This window comes from Sipha flava, unplaced genomic scaffold (assembly GCF_003268045.1).
Source record: "Sipha flava isolate LNK unplaced genomic scaffold, YSA_version1 106_pilon_pilon, whole genome shotgun sequence".
In the NCBI taxonomy this organism is placed as follows: domain Eukaryota; kingdom Metazoa; phylum Arthropoda; class Insecta; order Hemiptera; family Aphididae; genus Sipha; species Sipha flava.
Window position 1 is genome coordinate 1011263 of NW_020271721.1, and position 15434 is coordinate 1026696.

The following is a 15434-nucleotide window of genomic DNA, read 5'->3' on the forward strand; positions in this document are numbered from 1 at the left end:
TTTTTTTAATAATAAAAACAATGTTCGTAAACGGTTTACCTGAACGTTTCTCGAGTGACTGTTTAATCCATCAAATCATCATATTCCTGCGGGAATAAATGAACACTATCATCGATCGTACACTTAACGAGGGTATTCCACAAAAAAAAAAAAAAAAATGAAAAACAACGGAAGAACAAACACTGGCGAATAGTAAAACGAAAAATGCAACACGAAATGCGTGCAGTTAATGGTTAGTAAAAACGATAATACCGGTATTGCGGACACCTTTGCTCGGAGCCGTCCAACCGACACGGGTTATTGTACCTAACTACCTAGAAAGAAGAAACCTGTTGGCCAAGACAAGCAGGTGCGCCCCTACCACCGAGCGCTGCGCGCGCGGGCAAAACGGACAAATTGTGGCGAGTGTTCCTGAATAGTGAAAATCGAGTCGATGATAATAATAATAATAATACACATCATTAGAAGACGACATCGGCGCGCGCGCGCGCGCGCTCGTCTTGTTTATTGTTTTATTTTTCAATAACGACAGCACGGCGTAATCGTCGCTCTGACCCGTACACGAAAAACGCAACGATATACGACAATTATTCGTGACTGTTAAATCCATGTGTATACGAATTCAACATTCGCAAACAATTGTACGTGTATAAATATTATTCACGGTGTATACCCGTAATACGATTTGCAAGTATATCCTTCACCGTGTTCGTATAATAATAATAATACGTCAATATTATGTATCACAAATCGTATATTGTATTCCAGTCTCGAGGTTGAACTACGACAATTTATTTCCAACGGTTTGTGTCCGCGATCGATAAAATATCGCGTATAGTGTTTCGAACAAATAAAAATAACAACTAAAACAACTAATACGTTGGTAGGTTGACCGTACGCCACTGTTTCGAGACCATTCCACTTCAATTTCGAACAATGTGTACGATTTCAATACAGGTACTGCTCGATTGTACGAAATTCCTGAATCGACATTTTTTTTTAAGTCAATATTCGGTCGCTACGTTGCGAAATATAATATTTCATTAAATGAGATAAATAAATAAGGCGAAGAATTACGCAATTCTTTTAATACTCTATTAGTTCTACGATAAATTCCCTCCGTACAATTCCAGCCTTGACCACGCTTTATTTCATTTATCTTTTTGATTTTTGACAGTGTTCATACCATAAATGCATCATATCCTTATTTTCCATAATAATTAAATATTTACCTTTTTATTCGTTTTACCTTTTAGAATTTCTTTTATGTTTTGATTAACATAGACATCGAAATAATGAACAAGATCAAATGTAATATTATGACATCCATAAAATATTCTTACACTTATTATAACATTTCACCATATATTTCAAATTAAAAATGATTCAAAATGATTCCTTTAAAAGATTCATCATAAAATGTTGAACTTAATTTAAAAAAAAAAAAAAAAAAAATAGCATCAATATGATACGCAAATTAACCAACCACGTATCTAAATTTTGTATATTTCTCATGATTACGAAATAATATTATAATAAACGCATATATTTATTAAACCTTCATTTTTAGGTAGCATTATGCAATTGCAATTAGTTCAATATTTAAAATTCTATAATTGTTAAAAATAAAAAAAAATGTAATGTATTACATTTAGTATAAATATATCATAGTGTTGATATAAAGTTGAATTTTTAAAAACTTTTAAAAATTGAATTATGACTCATCAAAATATAATCCCACATATATTTATATTAATATTCTCGGCATGTTTTATACATGTAAAAATCATTATGTGCAAGTTGAACGCAAGATGAAGCGCAAAAAATTCTATTGGTTTAACTAGTAGAATTACTAATAGTTTTATTTTTCACAATACACTTATATCAATTGGATAAAAAAAAATTGAAATACATTTTCACTGTTTCCTTGTAACATAAAAATAATCCATAATTTGTAAGAACATTGTCCGATATCATATAATTTCCATGCATTTGTCTTTATATTTTTGCCGTTATTATAAAAGTTATAACTCTCGACTATATTATAATCATATCTAATGCTATAACAATTATTTTTAAATTCAATATAAACCGCTAAGCCACAAGCAGAATAATTTTACATAGAAAATATTTCGATATAAGCGTTATGAAAATGTATAGTAATTAAACGTCTAAAAGTAATGAAAAAAGATAAATAAATGTATTTCAGTTCATAAACTAAAAATTTTATTAGTAAGTAAACTATATAAGTTAAAAAAATAAAGAAATGAAATTTAATGTTTTAAGAATTATACCTAGAAATATTATATAGTGAAATAAATTATTGTTAAACTTATTACATTTTACGAGTAATAACTATTAAATAATATGTGCAATATCCAAATGGTAATTTAATCTAATTGTTCTACTTCTACATAAATGTGAAATATTAATTCTCTATACTGTTTTCATTTTTCCAAATCTTTCGTTTTATTGTAGAGCTTAAATAATATTATACGTAATATGGTGATGCAATGGAATGGAAGTTTCGTCGTATTTATTAAGTAATCTTAATAATAATAGTTTCAACTAAGAAAATTGTATTCAAATGATAATTAATAAAAATAACAATGAGTTAAAGCTGTATTTTAATCACTTTTTTGTCTAAAGCTATAGTTAATAACGCATTATACTGTTCATAAAAAACAAAATTAAAAAATTAAAAACTAATTTAGAAAAATATCATTATAAGAAATCGTGAAGAAACGAAAAGGCATGACCGATCCTTATATTATTATCATTTTAGAAATCGAATTACAAATTTTATCAGATATATTAAACACAATTATTAGCATTCATAAGTTTTTATCAGACTTACCATCCATGGGTTCATATAGAATAACTCATCATTACGCATTTCCTACTTTCTTCGAATTGATTTTATACGTATTCCTGTATGCCAGAGAGATTACTCATACATACTATACTATTTAATGAATGTGTGGTTGAACATTGCGTGTCATACATTCCATCAGGATTTGAACTGTCCTTAGATTCCTAATAATACATTTGTTTTCATTATTTGATAAATATCGGCGTTCAAATAGCGCTTTGGAAAAAAATGTTCATATTAATTCATCGATTGTTTATAGCTACCCAACAAGTTGTCTTACTTTTTAAGACGATTAGTATCACCTATTATCGTTACATCCTGTTTGGAAGTCGGGTCAAATCATACGATCATAATAATTATTAAATAAAAATTAATAAACAATTAATTATAATAAATGGGGTTACGCGTTAATTGTTTTTGGTGAACTCGAAAACGCATCGAAAAATCTTTAACATTCATCACCGTAAGTTATAGCCAGAACAGACAAAATCCTATTCCGTTTCGGAACACACCGTGTGTATATGATACGTAAATTCCGTTACATACACAGTCCTCGACATATTTTACTGATCCACAATGTCAGAAGAATATAATTTCGTGTGAACAATATTCTCGCCATACGTGGGTTACAATATAATACATTTATTAGTAAACAAAAATATAAAAAAAATACGTTCGCCTAACAATCTTATGTTATTACTGCAAGTCAGGTTATTCGGTCACGGTAGCGTGGAGTCGGACAATGAAGGAAAACGAGGGAAAACCACCCGGCCGCACGTAAAAATTCGGATGTCCTTGACAATGGTGACTAATAAAGATAGAAACGAGGGATGCGAAGTAGGAGGAAATATCAGCATGACGCTGGCCCGTATGCGTATGGCTCGTACGTTGACTTTCACCAGATGCGAAAAAAAATGCGTCTATGACGAACGCGGAGGTTGAGATTTTTTTTTTCTCCGCCTTCTTCGTTCTGTCGACGCTGAGTAATCCGGTATCGGTTTTCACTTCCTATTACAAACGCATTCGTCGCTGTCGTCGATGATCTGACGACTTTTTGATTCGAAACAACCAGCTACGTCGTAAACATGTATCAGGTTTCGATTGGTACCGACCGAAAGATGATACCGCCATTTACGGATTTCGAACGCCTCGAATGCCGCCGAGTTGATTTTTTTTTTTTTTTTTATTACATATTTTTAGGGGTGCGATGGTGAACGAGCAGACTGCGGACAAGGGTTGAGGGTTTGTCGTTACCTACCACTATTATCATTATTATTATTATTATTATTATTGCGTACTACGGTGTTTTTTCCCATCTCGAAAATGTGGTTCTCGCAGTACGCACAACGTTGTGTACGTGTGCAGGTACCGTGCACACGTATCGTGTGTCTGGAATGCGGTGTGGGCTCCAAGGTCGACTACAAACCTTTTGGCCCCGTGCGCGCATGCACAGACACCGAGACCTCGTTTCGTGCGGACAAACTTGACGCGGTGCCGCTACCCGACGCAGGTACAGCGACAGAACGGAGCAGCCCACTTGCGCCCATCACACCCTTTTCGTAGCCCGTTCGCGCCCGAAACATCACTAACGAAAACCGTGCAACGTTGCCGAATTCTATCGTTTCACAATCGGGCACTCGTGCCGTACATTGTTTACCGATCGAACTAATTTTAGTTTTTTCGTTACGTCCTCATCGATACTATATACCGGTCCGTTTCATCTTAACTGCGGTTCACGACGATTCTCACTTCTTTCCGTGAACCTTGCAGTGAAACTATGCAGTAGCTACTATTTATTTTGCAGCGTTACGCTTATAGGTTGAAACAACGGAAACTACTGAAAACCACGAGTGTTTCATCAATTATCGTAACTTTAAATCCCGCTTTAGTAGATACTTGGTTTCGAGGGGTATAAGTCGAGACAACCATGATACTAAACGACAACGTTGTACACGAAAGGGCTATAAATCGACAGGCAGTACCTTATCTTTCGGACGCAAATGGGCTGTACCCCAACAGAAGCAGCAGCACCAGCAGCAGTAGCAGCAGCAACAGCGGTGGCTTGCGCGCGCGAACAGAAGAAAAAAAATAATTGTATATCAGTACGCCCAAACGTCGGCGGTGGGTGCGCGCGCGTAGAAATACCTGTCTGTGCGAATTATACCGTGGTCGTCGGGCCACGGACATCGAAACGTTATCCTGCGAAATATCCCATTCCTAGCCTGTATCGTACGTACGCTACTGACCACTATGCGGCGATGTTACCGCGTCACCTTACTCAGCGGAGCGAAGCAGGATTTGAGAAAACGATTTAACAATATTGCGACATCGTTTTACAACGTAAAAACGTTTTGCCCAGTATGTAGGTAGCGGTTAAGAATGAAAACAGATCTTCTCGTTCAAATTCAACTTCTCTGATAACATGTATATTCTTAAACATTAATAATAAAAAAAAAAAATAATATTTTTTAAAAAACCGTCCTGTGCAACCGAAAAATAAAATCATAATAAAGGAATTAAAATTCATGTAAAACGTTTATATCATATTAGTGTGTAAAATATATATTTGTTCTGCAAACGCGCAGTCAGTTGTTTTCATCGGATTCTATACCCAGATACACACGAAAAAACGCTGAACAAAAAAACAAAAATAATCATCTCTAAGTTCGACAAGACCTTTTAAACGACTTAAAACGATTGACATTAAGCACAACACTAGCTAATCGATATTATATGCTTATATAATGTGTGCAGTCATCAGTTATTGCACGTTAATATGTTATGTTTATTTGATTCGTCAAAAGTAACGTGTACGTGTTCGTCAAAAACGAAGTAGCCGCCGTAGCGCGCAGAACACTCGGCGGGAAAAGCGCGTTTTGTATGCGACGTACCTATATGTCTAACTGTACAAAAGGATGTGATAACAAAAGGTGTAGAAAAAGCACCGTTAAATACGTTTAAAAAAAAAAAAATAAAAATAAAAAATAAGTGACTTCGGACGATAGGTCCACCATATCTAATCGTTATATTATTATTATTATTATAAAGAGACGTGCGAGTATGATACGTGTCACGTCTTCCATTAATAGATATAATATTTTCGAAGTATCTTATTATATGAATAATTGCAATGCGAGGAATCGTTGTTATTTTATTTGGATGCATTATTGAGTCGTAGTAACAGAGTACCACATCGCCACCGCACACAAAGCGATTTTTCGTGAATGCGATAACGATGCCAAAAGTGATGACTACCATAAACCCTTGTATGTAGAAGTATTTTGTTACATTATGTCTAAAATCAGTTAAAAAAATTAACGAAAAAAATATTCACCTTGGTTGTGTGCCACCGCGTGTACACGTATGCTTATACGTATATGATTGGATACGGAATGTTTGGTGTATAGGTCACACGTTACTCTGCTGTACCGTTAGTAAGAAGCCTCGAGGGTCATCGATACAAGAATGTCTCATATCATTTTTAATTTATGAAAATCATGTGCACGGGATGGTTCGATTATGTTTCCGGTTTTTGTTTTTAAATTGTTGACTTTCTATTGCTATTGTATTTTTTTCTCTCCATTTGAGACCGTCATATTGATATATTTATTGACAAATATTTATCGCGTAATAAAGGTCAAGATTTTTATAAATAGCTCGATGACGTGTTCCTCGTCGTCAAATAGTTTCGTTGTTGCGTGTATACATGTATAAGTCCGACGGAAATTGGAATTCTGTTATTAATTTCGTCATAACAAAATATAAAGTAATACATATTGGTAACACCAGCGTTAGGTATAAGCAATAATTTGACAAATACTATATCCATCACAACTCATGAAAGCTATGCGCACATAACACACAACAGTAAAGGATATCGAGGGAAAATGGTAATCAATTTTGTAATTTGAAAGTGTTCATAAACTGCATTCTTTTAGAAAACGTTTAGAACTCCAACCGTTCTGTACACTTTTGTACTAGATTCCGTGGTTTGGTTTTCTGTTTTAACTCGACTTTCATTGTAAAAATGAAAATAGTGTGAAACTATTTTATCAATGACATTTTTTTCTATCCCAGTAAGACCCATGATTTAATTTAAATACATTTTTATGTCAGTCCATACCATATTTTTGGATTTAACGTTTGTTTACTACTTTAATAGTTTTTACAGTTATATTAGTAATTTATTTACATAGATAATTATCACTTATATGGTATGTACAACACGTCATGAAGTAAACCATACATGCTAATGTTTTATCATACGAAATAATAATACACATTTTATCAAATATGTAAAAAAGAAAAAAACACGAATATTGTAGCAGGTTATGGATTAAAAAAAAAGAAATTACGAGACTTTTTTTAATGCACAGTTTATTTATGTAATAGAAATCGAATTCTTAATTAAGATCATCTGCAAATCGACTGGTTTGGAAATGAAATAAAAAAAAATCTATTTCATAACGCTGAAGTTTTTTTCTCTTTCGTGAACAGTTATAAAATTAACGATAAAATTATATAAAAAATAAAACCTCACTAATAAATGAAATGTATTTTCGTTCAAACAATTATTCAAGACGATAAAATTTGTTCAGAAAAAAAAAACCGCTCGTGGTTACGGGTAGATGCTTTCAAATTACAATCAATTATTATTCGGCATAACTGTTGTACTAAACACTGATTAAAAGGTTGCATCTACGCCCGCGGAAAGTACTATCGATAACAATAATATGTGAAACACTCTCACACGAAATGATGATTTCCTATAGTGCTGAAGGCAACATACATTATTGGTGTCAGTAGACCTCTCTCATTATGTCAACCCCAGGTGGTTGCCGGAAATGATTTAACATTCTTCACGACCCCACCACCCTGAGCGATCATTTCATCGTCATTGCTTGATGTTTGCCGGAGACCTAATTTAATTTAATTTCCATCCGCCAATATTTGAAACGGCAAATTTCGGCCATAAGACTATATTTCGTTAGAACACATTTATGCATCTAGTGCATGATTTACATTTAGTAGTAGAATATGTTATATTTTGTCGTTTCCGTACAATATTTGTCATTAATTTGATAGTATAAATCAGTAAGTAATAAATGCGTTCAAACAAGAGGGTTTGAAAAATATATCGTAAGAGTTATACGCGTATAATACATTTATTCCTCGCGCACCTCACGGTTATTTCTACGTGGTCTAGTTAATTAACAGATACTGTTAATTGTTAACGTTACTTTGTTAGATTCATTAGGACTCACAGGATGACTTTATCGTTTAAATACAAAAAAAAAAAAAAAACTTTATAATGAATATCATCAGTTATCAGTTAATCATCTTCGCATCACGCTAATTATCTATAATGAACTGATTACTAAATATTACATACATAATTGTTATTATAATACTGATATACTGACTAACTACGAGCACATTATATGTAACGGCCACCAAATATCTATATATTCACGTACATATTAATCTTTAATCTCAATCGATCATTCAAAACTAAGAGGAACTAGTTTTTACTCTAACTGTACTTTATACACCGGTAACTAAAGTCGTTATAGATACATATTTTAACTATATATCAGTATATCAGGAACGTATACATATAGGGTGAATTTTAAGATTAATCAGCTAACTATAAATCCAAATGAGAATATTTCAAATACATTATTATATTCACAATTCGTGGGATCAGACGTGTTCACAAAATATGTAATACGCATAAATCTAAATTTAATTTTGCAAAGTTGGTAATACGTAATAACTATTAAAGAATATATTTGCTAATTTAATAAAAACCTGTTTCTATAGCATAGAATTTTAATAATCCTAACTGTATATCTTGTGTTTATAATTATTTGAATACAATTCTGCTTAGGATGTAAATAATTTTAAATTTCAGTGAGATTTCCAATTTTTTTCTTTCTACACACGTACCAATTTTAAAAAAAAAACGGTAAAACATAACATATTTCTTGAGTTAATTGTTATCTATTAATGAATATACCATCATATATTGATGGCATTAATGAGAAAAAAATTTAGTGTTACACAGACGAACTCAACAACTTCAACATATCCAACACCCTTGACACAGCACTCGGACAGAATACAGACGCCATCAATCAAGTTCTAAAATTTTTAAGAAAAACTAAATTATATGATTTAATTTAAACAACATAATTTTAAGAACCGCATACATAAGAAAAAACTTGTAATATAATAACTAATAGCCGTTGCTGCTGATGTTAATAAAAGCCCAATTAAAAAAAAAAAAAAAATTAGTGTACAACTTAATTTAGACAAGTTCAATAATAAAATATTATATATATATATATATATATATATATATATATATATATATATATATTATATGCTTCAAACTACATAAATTTTAATTATAAAATTGTTTTTAGAGCATATGTTGATAGATTGTTGTTAATAAACAAATAATAGACACAGCCCAGATATGAGAAATGTGGTTAAAAAATTTTGTATCTTAAGCTTTTAAAAATGATCAAAATATTTGTAATATAATATTGGCTTCTGTTTACAAAATTTGAATTGATTCAACATATTATAATGGTTTGGCAAATTTGCAAGTGGGTGAATTATTTTTATTTAGATGTGATTTAAGTGAAAATGAATGGTATTAAAACAGTAATAATAATGTGCAATGCACTGTATATAACAAAGATTATTGCAAACGTTGAGACGTAACTTATTGATGACAGTTATTTTGAATACATTATGAAGAAAAAAGAAAAGTATTTAAGATAGTGTAAGTAAAAAAAAATTGTTCATGACAAAAAAAAAATAAATAACTTTCCAGGCACGATTTTATTTCAGCGAATTGCACGTGATTAATCCTACTGTAGTATAATATTATAAGTGATGATTTTATAAAATTTCATCATTATAAATCTTTAGCAGAACTCAAGGAAAAAAATACATGCTACTAATAAAAAACTATAACGTGTCTACGTTCTCTAGACAAACATTGTCTAATATCCTTTACGAAGGAAAAATATCTACTTAGGTCTAGAGAAACATAAATTAGATTCGAAATACGGTCAATTTACGAATACTTTTGAAACAAATATTTCTTCAATCGTTCAAGTCAACATCGTATAATTTATTTTTATTATTATCGTAGCGATTTTTATAATTATTTGTAAATTTAAAGTTAATTATATAACACCTAATTAATAACTTATTTATATTAGGTATATACTTAGATAATCAATTATTATGAATTTAAATTAATAAATTAAAAATATTAAATGTATACAAGATTACTATCATAATAAAAAATATTAGTATAAATTTAAAAAAAAAAAACTCAAAACAGACAAATTAATTATTTTTTATACAATGAAATTGGAAAAATACAATTTTTTTGCTTCAAAAATGTTATACACAGTAGTATAACTTTAAACTGTGCCTACATAATGTTTTAAAAACTCTTATAAAATTATAATTTTATCAAAACAACGAATGTTTGTTCTATTATATTACCCTCAATTTGACTAAAAATTATATAGGTCTCAAGTGGTCTTATTTTTACAAAAAAATTAATGATTTTCTTATTCTTTAAGACAAATAATTATATTTTATAATTTCATAATAACTGAAAATGCTTATGGATATTATCTTTATAATAGCATTTTTTTTTTAGGTTTTAATAATTAAAACATAATGTCTAATTATCATCATAATAATAATGATGGACTTATAAAAAATACAGCACTGAAAGACGAGATTTCATTATTAACTCATATGAATTGTTTAACACTCCAACGGAATTTAATTATGAAAACGACGTCATTGCCAACAGTACTTTTGATTTATGAACCGTGATTAAGTCTTGTAACTGTACATAACTACACTACATATAATGTATAGCATTTGGGTAAAAAATACAAAATCGAGGCAAATTAATTGAATTCCCATAGAATCGAAAAAATGATCGAAAATTAACATGTAGTATGGTTGCATAATACTGATTATAATTAATAATAAAGTACAAATGTCTATATTTGTCGATTTTATATGTTTCTTAAGACTATTTGTATCATTAATTTGATCTCAAGTCGTATACACAAGCCAATGTTACAGGCGTTCTTTTTTGTAGTTATTACTATTACTTCTCTGTTTACTATTTATTCTGCAACAATCATATTACATACCGACCGTTAGAGGAACGCGAATAATAAAAATGACTAATTGGTAAAATTATCATGTCACCAATGCACACTGTTGCCAATTGGCTACAAACCCTTAAATTGTAAAAATGAGTAGATTGCAATTAAAAAAAAAAATTTTTTTTAGTGATTTTTTCCAAATTTTACATCAAATTTCTTTAGAAAAAAACATGCACTGCAGGGTTAACACGGCACTGAGTAGCACCGATTCATAATTCAATGTATGTTTAGCTTGGTTTGCAAGACGCGCACCGCATACGTACCTACACGGTAGGAGTAGGGCCGCCGCGAGATAGTTAAAAAACTGTTTCCGATCGCGATAACGGATGTATACCGACATGCGCTTAACGACGTGTACACTGCTGCGAGGCGGTGCGAAAACAATTTGTTTGAAAAAATAATTTAAAAAATAAAATTGAAAATTGTTTTCGTGCGCGAAGCTAGTTTGGCATAGCAGTACCCGGAAACGGACGCATACACGTTGCAAACGTTTTACTTTTTTCGTAACACGATTGCGAACGAATGACGCTTATCAGAGGATTTGATTTTTTAGCCGAAAAACGAACAATTGCGAACATTTTTATAGACTAACGTTGCCAAGTTTACGAAACGTTTTTTAAAACTATTGATATTAATAACACAATTAAAACAATAACTGCGTTACGAACTAAAATAAAATTTTACAAAATAATATGTAGTGTTTAACACGTTAATCAATCAAAACAATTTTAAAATAATACATACAAAATAAAGGTTTATAAAAATTATTTTTCTTGCTGTAATATGCGAACAAAGGCAAATAAAAAAAAAAAAATTATTTTCTTCGTTTTTGCTTTTTTTTTATTTAAATATTTTCCCTGGTAGGAATTTTCAGTTCTTCTTAAATATAAAATTAGATCCTTGTGTATTTTATGATCATTACCGTTTTGTAATGTTAATAAAATTTTAGATTTATCTCTTTTGGTTATAGGATTATGTACATTGTTTTTAATTAAATTAATTATTGTCAAAGTTTGAGTTTGTGTTTCTTTTAAAACTGATATCACTACGTATGTTGAAGGATAGGGACTATAAAACTGACCATTGTACGTCCTATAAAAGCTCTCTGGGCCATTGGTAGTTCTAATTTGTTATCGACTAACACTAAATCCACACGATTAAAGGCAGGTAAAAACGTTCGGAATCGTATATTAGCTGTACTTACTCTTAAATCGATGCGAGACAAGGATTTCCGTCAATCGTTTGCAGTCATACGGACAAGGACTTAGGTTCGGATTCAATGGATTTCGGATCATCCCATAGGTAGGTAATAAACGAATTATCTTTATCGTTTATGGCCGCTCGTCTGCGAAAATGCGTAAAACATCGATAAATGGTGCGCGAGATGAGATGGTCATCCTTTGCAGATCGCGGGCATCGTACGTGCGGCAAATAAGGTGTAATCCAGGGTAGTATTTAAACTTAATTCTAGGGGGGGAGCAACTCAAATTTTTTCTTTAAATCAGGCTCACAATTTACAAGTAAAATTATTGGTAATATTTAAATCAGGTGAATCCTTAATAACTGTGGCTATTTTTTTAATTTAATGCCGGATTCACTTAGAATCGACTTTTGTGAAGTTCTTTTTTTTACACCTGTCTGTGTATTGAAAGTTACGCTTGTGTTTTATTTGGTTTTTCATTAAGTATGGACCCGACAAAAAGTCCAATTCAGTATTCACAGCCACGCGTAATTTGATTTCGTTTTAAAACAATCCATATTAAAAAAACTTGAAATTGATATCTTACATATAATCGATTCCTTAATACGGATTCAGGGACCAAAACGGGAGTACCTGCCCTACCGCAGAAATGATAATAGAAAAAAAATCTGACGAACCCATAATCTTTTTACGCGGGTCTGTTCACTGTTAGTGCACGTGTAACTGGTTGCAGAACATACTGGAACACAATGTATTCTATAATCGATGCCTATAAATAAGTATTACAATTAATAGCCTTAGCACTAGAGGTTCTATTTTATTCAATATTTACAAATAAAAGTTGGCTCTCCTCCTCCTATAAAGGTAATTCGTAAATATTTTCGATTATATTTAATTGTTCCCTATAATGTATGCGATTTGTGTAATATATTTTCTTCCAAGTTATTCTTATTATATTCAACGCCATCTATTTTTAAGTGATACGTGATACAATATACTAAATAAATAAATGAAAATTATACCTTGATTTCTCTGTAACCGCGATTGATTTATTCTTGATTATTTTAACATACAGATGTGTATCCGCTACGTCTGTCCGCTCCGGCTCCCTCTTTTCACTTGAAGTATGGCCGTATCGGCTTCCGATCATCAACATTTTCCTTTCCATTTACAGGCTGAGGACTGGCTATAGTGAGAAAAAATTCTCTGTGGACATGATTAAAAATGTTGTTGACGTGTAAAATAAATAAATAAAATAACCCCAGAAATAAATCAACTAAATGAATACTATAAAACTAGAGGTTTGAACTTAAAGGAGACATTTTTTGTTTACTCAACTACGGTAAATTTTCCTTGTTTCAACAAAACATTTCTGAATGACGTTACAGATTTTTCGCTAGTTTTTAGTTTTTCCCTACTATTCTTCCGGAGCTTTATATACGTATCACCCATTATCTGTTTTAAACTTTACATGAAATTGAAAATGTTAGGATGAGCATACGTGAACTCGGCACTACAATTTGCGTGAAAAGATTAGCAACGGTTTGTGGTACGATCACCTATACTTGACATATCAGCCCACATGTCCGAGATGAAACGTGAGTCATCCAAGTAATTGGCACAAATGTAGTGGAAAAATTCAGTGAGTTTCAGAATCGAAAAATTGTAGTCGTAATAGGATGCAATACGACCACTTAATCGATGGCAAGGTGACACACCCGGAACCGATACGGACTCATTAACTGTGATGGATGTGGGTGATACGACTGACTGGACCAACGAAGAGCCCAATAATTGCCACGTTGGATTAAAATAAAAAAGTTTACCGGTAAACTAGAGTTTAAAAAAAAAATGTATAAAGCAAGTTCTAATCTAAAAATCGTTTACCGAATCATTTTATTGCTGTGTAATATATTAAAAAAAATATATATTTATTGTAACAAGTCATATTGTCGTATAACAATCATAAATAATTACCGTTGAAGCGTTGTTTTAGTGTTGACCAAGAGGCCACGGGTTTTCGTCTTTCGTAAACAATGTACCTATTCGAGATAGGCTCGCATAGAAATATAAACATTGTTCAAACATGATTGTGCACCGTAAGAAGAACTCGTTCAATATCGATGCCCTTTTTTAATCAAATTATAATGAAAAGTTTATTTTCTTCCCGGGTCAAGTACACTCAATGCCACTTTTACATTCAATCGTCAGAACTCGAATACGACCACGACCGTATAAAACACTTTATTCAACCTAAACTTGACGCGGCGACATTAACGAGAGGATTCTAATAACACCGAAAATTAAACTACGGAAAAAAAAAAATCAGTAAAAATATTAGGCCCGTTGGTGAAATAATAAACGAAACACTCGTAAAACATGTACATCGTTTGACCAAGCATAGAAGGTTAGGTTACCTTATTCGGTATATAAAACACGGCTGCGTAACCGAACCTGCTATCTGTTCTCGAGTATTGAACAATTGAACCGTTATCAATTATTTTACAACAAGAAATCGTAGATAAGAATCGGCGGTCTGTCAAGCAATTTTCTTTTTAACGTGTGCGCGCATGTAACATACATTTATACAAATCAATATATTTTCACGTGGACACGGTGCGAAACGTCGGTTTAAATATTATAATTGATGAACCGAAATTGATCGGCAAACGGACGTATAGAACAAACAGAACAATAAACACGGTTCGTGTAACACTTAGCGTTTCGCTTACATTTTTCAAACCGTGTTTATTAAACACGTCTACAGCGTAACGACGTAACTCTACGGAATGCAAACCACAAAGTTTAAAAACTACCTTGTCGGTTGTACGAGGTGGGTATGATATACGTAAAACGTTCCGTCCGCTGGAACTTGGAATGTACCGACCCGCCTGTTTTATTGTGTAACGTGCGGAGTACGATTATCTGACTGCAAGAATCGACCAGTGCCCGAAGAATTTCAATGAATCACAAACCGAGTTCAATGATAATTGTAATGACTCTATAGATCGTTTTTATTTTTTTTTTTTTTTTATACTTTTTAATCTCGTATAAGATGACCAAGATAACTGACAACCCTATGACCACCACCGGTCCAAACGATATTGTATAATAATACGATTACTGTGCGTAACGCACTTCAATA

The 15434-nt window shown here is 31.9% G+C and overlaps 1 protein-coding gene and 1 long non-coding RNA gene across 2 annotated transcripts in view; both read right to left on the minus strand.

The window, feature by feature from the left end:
- The window catches only part of LOC112684887, a 59302-nt gene extending 58978 nt beyond the window's left edge, over positions 1 to 324 (minus strand). The window contains exon 1 of the mRNA XM_025556620.1: positions 40 to 324. The gene's annotated coding sequence lies outside the window, so the exon portion shown is untranslated. The remainder of the gene's footprint in view (positions 1 to 39) is intronic.
- Positions 325 to 12296: 11972 nt separating this feature from the next.
- Positions 12297 to 14719, minus strand: LOC112685117. Its single transcript, XR_003148759.1, has 3 exons — positions 14267 to 14719; positions 13312 to 13495; positions 12297 to 12433 (listed from the first exon to the last, which is right to left on the minus strand). It is a non-coding gene; the product is annotated as an uncharacterized LOC112685117 (long non-coding RNA).
- Positions 14720 to 15434: the final 715 nt, after the last annotated feature.